The sequence below is a fragment of the Neopsephotus bourkii genome, unplaced genomic scaffold (assembly GCF_033783945.1).
Source record: "Neopsephotus bourkii isolate Nb327-2 ecotype Australia unplaced genomic scaffold, CSIRO-AGI_Nbou_v1 NB_701, whole genome shotgun sequence".
In the NCBI taxonomy this organism is placed as follows: domain Eukaryota; kingdom Metazoa; phylum Chordata; class Aves; order Psittaciformes; family Psittacidae; genus Neopsephotus; species Neopsephotus bourkii.
The window spans coordinates 7,989-13,573 of NW_026901200.1; the positions used below are offsets into that span (position 1 = coordinate 7,989).

Genomic DNA, 5,585 nt, shown 5'->3' on the forward strand with positions numbered 1-5,585 from the left:
CTCTGGGAAAATCAAAAGGTACAATGGGCTGTTAAAAACTACATTGAGAGCAATGGGTGGGGGAGCTTTCAAGCATTGGGATACACACTCACCAAAGGCCACCTGGTTGGTCAACACCAGAGGATCTGCCAACAGGGCTGGCCCAGCCCAATCAGAACTTTTACATACTGTAGAGGGGGACAAAGTTCCTCAGGTGCACATGAAGAATTTGCTGCGGAAGGCAGTCTGGGTTATTCCTGCTTCAGGTAAAGGCGAACACACTTGTGGGATTGCTTTTGCTCAGGGACCTGGATATACTTGGTGGGTAATGCAGGAAGATGGGAAAGTCCGATGTGTACCTCAAGGGGATTAGATTTTAGGGGAAAACAGCCAATGAACTTAATTGTATGATGTTGTCAGCTGTGTAATACTTTAATAGCCCATCAACCAGATGTCTTCAGGCCACCAGCGACTAGCCCTGACTTCCCTTCAACCATCATCCCAACAGAGAATGAACTTTGGTAGAACCAGACGAGTTCTGCAGTAAGGGAATGATCAGCATCAGCAGGCAATGATCCAATACTGCACACAGCCTTTCCTTCCACGAAAGATTGTTCCAAGAGATGGAACCTGACATCATGGACCGAATGGACTTGACAGCATTATAGGGATTGGTCCATGCACTAAGAAAATGATCTCTTTGTCTCGGTCTGTGTGTGTATGTGGACATATATATATGTGAGAGTAATGGTATGTTGAAAATGTGGGATCTGAGCATGATGTGAATGGTATGAAATAAGGGGTGTGTACTGTCCTGGGTTTAGCAGTAGCAGTCAATTTTTCTCCTTGGTAGCTGGTGCAGCGTTGTGTTTTGACTTTCAGCCTCCGAACAGTGCTGATAACACCAATGTTTTCAGTTGTTGCTAAGTAATGTTTACCGTGACCAAGGGCTTTGTGAGGCTCATGCTCTTCCAGGGAGGAGGGGAAGCTGGGGGGAGGCAGAGACAGGACACCTGACCCAAGATAGCCAAAGAGGTATTCCATACCACAGCACGTCATGCCTGGGGCGGGGGGTAACTGGGAGTTACCCGGAAGGACACAGGGGTCTTCGGGGTTGGACTCGTTTTTCTGTGGGTGGTATTGTATTCTCTTCAAGTGTTATTTTCTCTTATTGTTGTCATTGGTGGTAGCGGTGTTGATTTGTGTTGTACATTGTTTGCTGGACTGTTCTTGTCTCAACCCGTGGGAGTTACATTCTTTCGATTCTCCTCCCCATCCCTCCAGGATTTGGGAAGGGGAGACCCCCCGGGGGGGGGGGGGGGGGGGGGAGATGCAGGACTCGACTGTTTCCAGCCCAGCACCACTCACTGGGAGTGAGTGAACGATCTGTCTGGTTGGGTTTAAACCACGACAGATATTTTTGCAGCCCTTTTTTAGGAGTAATCCTGAAAGGTTTACATCTATTCAGTATATATGAGAATGACAAATAATAAATATTAAGTGTTTCAAAATGTTTGGAAGCCTTATTCCTAGAAATAGCCTTTTCAATCTTTCTTTTTAAAAGGGCCTTAAAGTTTAGAAAATAGTTTTAATGGGGCATGTGATTTTGTCGTGGTTTAAACCCAGCCAGACAGCTTTTCACTCACTCCCCCCCTTCTTGCCTCCCCCCTGCTCCTGGAGGGACGGAGAGGAGTATCAAAAAGAATGCAACTCCCACGGGTTGAGATAAGAACAGTTTAGTAACTAAGGTATAACATAAATCACTACTGCTACCACCACTAATAATAATGATAAAGGAAATAACAAGAGAAGAGAATACAACCCCTCATCACCAGCCGATCGATAACTCACCCCCCCAGCCCGACCAATCACCAACCGATACCTCCTCCAACCCCGCAGTCTCCTAGCCCTTCCCGGTAACTCTCCTGCTACATCCTGGGCATGATGTGCTGTGTTATGGAATACCTCTTTGGTCAGTTTGGGTGAGGTGTCCTGTCTCTGCTTCCTCCCGGCTTCCTCTCCTCCCTGGCAGAGCATGAGGCTCCCAAAGTCCTTGGCCAGACCAAAACATCAGTGTTATCAGCTCTGTTCCCAGGCCGAAAGTCAAAACACAGCACTGCACCAGCTACCAAGAAGGAGAAAAATGACTGCTACTGCTGAACCCAGAACAGATGGTCTGGAATGCAGTTAAGCTGTGGAAACAAAATCCAAGTAGGTAGATCTTTTTTCCCCCTTGTTTAAATTATGTGAATTGTGTAGCAACAATTACACTTGATTCCAAGGTTAAATTAAAAATGTTTCAAGGGAGTAGTTTGTTTTTTACAGATTTGAGGCTTTGAATAAGTATTAGATGATAAATTGTAAACTTTTCCATCATTCTTTCCCTCTTTACTCCTTGCTTTGTTACAGAGATTAAAATAAAATGCTGTCTCTCTGCTTCTATGTTTGGGTGCTTTTAAACAGATAACATAAAATATGCATGTTTTATAGTTGAATTAATTTGGCTTTAATGTAGTTAGTAATACTGAACTACTTTCTGTGTGTTAGAAAATATTAGTCCTAATATAATTAATGTTATATTAAAATTTGAATTGTTTTTTTGTTTCTTTCCTTACTCATTTCAGCTGGAAGAATCCAATCTCCATTTTTTTCCTCTGAAACAGGGAAAAAAGCAGTTGCTCTACAGAGGCTTGTTTCATTTTGTATTAGTAGTGTGACTAGGTTGTAAATATTCTTTTGAATAAATACTTTTCCTATTTCCCAAATTGAGAAGAAAAAGGAATAATGAATTCTTATATTCCACTTTTAATAAACCCAGTCAGTTTTATTACTTAGTGCTGGTTTCTATCTATTTACCATTACCTGTTTGGTGCTTGGGTGTCATGCCAGTCAACTTGGCTTCACCCCTGAACCGCTCTCTCCTGCAGCAGCAGGCCCCTTTGCAGCACGTTTTGCAGAGAATGGGATAATTATGGACAATCCACAAGCTGGAGCTTTGTCTGCATTTTTCTGGCTCTTGTACCCCTGTAGTTTGACTAAAATCCTCGGTCCCTGTTCTTACCTGATGACAAAGATGTAAGGCTGTTTTAGACTAAGTGTGGCTGCCTTTCTGTAGGAATTACTGGAATAATAGCATCTGTAATTTCACAGGGTCACAGGCTGGTTTGGGTTGGAGGGACCTTAAAGCTCATCCGGTTCCAACCCCCTGCCACAGGCAGGGACACCTTCCACTAGACCAGGTTTCTCCAAGACCCGTCCAACCTGGCCTTGAACGCGTAGGAGGTACAGCCGCTCGCCGCACAGCGGGGCTCTCAGGGCAGCGCAGAGGCTGTTCCTTTCCCGGCTATTCCCGGCGGCAGTTCCATCCCTGATCACCTTCGGCAGAAGTTGGGCCCGCCGGCGGGCTCTGGCGGCCTGCGAGGGTGGTTAGGCAGCGCTGCTGGAAGGACACCAGGAAAGCAGCGGGAGCCGGGTCGTCGCCGCATCGATACAGCCTTGTGAAGCGCATGAGTGCTGGTCGGCGCCGTGGCTTAGTTGGTTAAAGCGCCTGTCTAGTAAACAGGAGATCCTGGGTTCGAATCCCGGCGGTGCCTGTGCGGAGTACTGTTTGTCTTTTATTGGGCGGGGCTGCGGCTCCATGGCCATTAGGGGCAAAAAAGCTCATTACACAGATGAAAATTCGGGCAGCACTCTGCAGCCCCACCTGATAGCGGAATAGACTCCACAACTTGGTTAAAGTTGTAAAGTAGGTATGCTTTATTCAGCTGAAGACGCACGGGGGATTGGTCCTCCAAAAGGCATGCGTGCCTCAGTGCCGTTTTCCTTTTACATTTATCCTGTAAAGTCATACATATGTATTAGGTCGCACAATACGCCTATACATATTCATATTCTATCCCCGCTTCGTATTATAATGAGCTAAAAGGCGCTCCACGCATGCGCAGTGCCTCCTGGTGGTCTTGGGCAGGGGTCTTCAGATGAAGTAAGTAGTCTTCCTCTTGTGGGTAGGGGTCTTCAAGATGAAGTAAACGAGTCTTCCTCAGGCTTGAACTTTTTACCTCTGGTCCTCACGCATGCTCTTTAGGAGCTGGATGGATCTGGTCCATGTCTAGCTAGTTTAATGGGCTATTCCCTTCGCTAGGAAGCCTTATCTTAGTACTGCCTGATAAGGCAACTGCTGGGCTTGTCAAGCCAGCCATGATTTAAGCAGTACTCCTTGTACAACCCCCATTCTCCTCACTAGGAGGTTTTGTTCTGGTATTTGTCTGATAAGACATCTGCTGAGCTCATTAAACCAGCTATGACTTAAGCAGTACCCCCCTGTACATTTTGACAACCCCCCTGTACATTTTGACAACCCCCCTGTACATTTTGACAACCCCCTTGTACACAATAGGCCACATCAGTTTCACCACCCATGGCTCAGTGTTCATACAGAGACAGGAAAATCCTCTTTTCAGTATCTTCCTTCTCCTCTCCAGATCTTCAATAGCCTCTCAGTTAGGTCAGTGAATCTCTTTTTAAACTTTGTTACAGTCTGAGCATATGCTGGCCAGGTGTCTGATGCTGAGGTGTTTGTCGCCTATTGGGACCCAGACCTATCTGTCACCTCCTCTCACATGTCACATAAAAGTTGGCTTTCCCAAGTAGAAGTGGTAATTAACACTCTGTGCTGTCCTCCATGCGATTAGTGACACAGCTGAGGGTAGAAGGCTTTCATTGACATCTTGAAAAATCAAAGGCCAAATTCTGCTATATAAGGCTTGTGAATTAGGTTCAGGGAAATTATTCCAAATTTGTGTTACTGTAAACAGCAGAAACCAAAGAACCCTTCATCAGATCTAAAAACAAAAAGCTTAAAAGCCATGAATACAAGTCTCAGCCTTAGCAGCCAGATCCTCAGGCATTTTCTGGGGCTCACACAGCGGGGATAGAAGCAAATGGAAACACAGACATTTGGAGGGTCAGATTTTCAGGACTCAGATCTGCAGCCAAATCACAGTTGTCAGTAGCCCCAAACGTGACATGTAAGTCTTAATGTCCAGGATTAACATCTGGAGTTATGACATTTACCTGCAGGAATCTTTCTTTGAGCAGTATTAACTGCAAGAAGGCAACATTTGCATATTTGTATTTTTATTTTTAATGCGAGCTGAATAAGTTTCTTTCTTCTGCTCCTCACCCAAATGTTATACCATCACATTGATAACTGGTGAAGTAAAGCAGTGGTACTCTGTAAATCATCATATCGTCAGCTGCTCTACAATACAGCCAGTGGTGCTTGTAGACCCCTTGCCCTTATGCTACTAGTTATTTGAAGTTTTGTATTTGATAATGCACATCTCATCAAGTGTGATCGGTTTAATTCCCAGCAAGCGAGAGCACGACTGGTCAGAATGGCCTTATGCATCGGGAGACCTGCTCTTTGCTCCTCAGCTTCTCTTTGGCTCAGGACATGCTGCTCTACACTTTGATCTCTTTTGCCATCTGCAAAATTACAATAACGCTTACTGATCTCACAGGATTGCTGGGAGAGTTAATGTTGTATGAAGCACTTTGAGCTTTTGGATAAAATCAATATGATTAAAGCCATGGTTTTCTTTTTC

The 5,585-nt window shown here is 45.0% G+C and overlaps 1 non-coding gene across 1 annotated transcript; it reads left to right on the forward strand.

The window, feature by feature from the left end:
- Positions 1-3,498: 3,498 nt before the first annotated feature.
- Positions 3,499-3,572, forward strand: TRNAT-AGU (transfer RNA threonine (anticodon AGU)). Its single transcript has one exon. It is a non-coding gene; the product is annotated as a tRNA-Thr (tRNA).
- Positions 3,573-5,585: the final 2,013 nt, after the last annotated feature.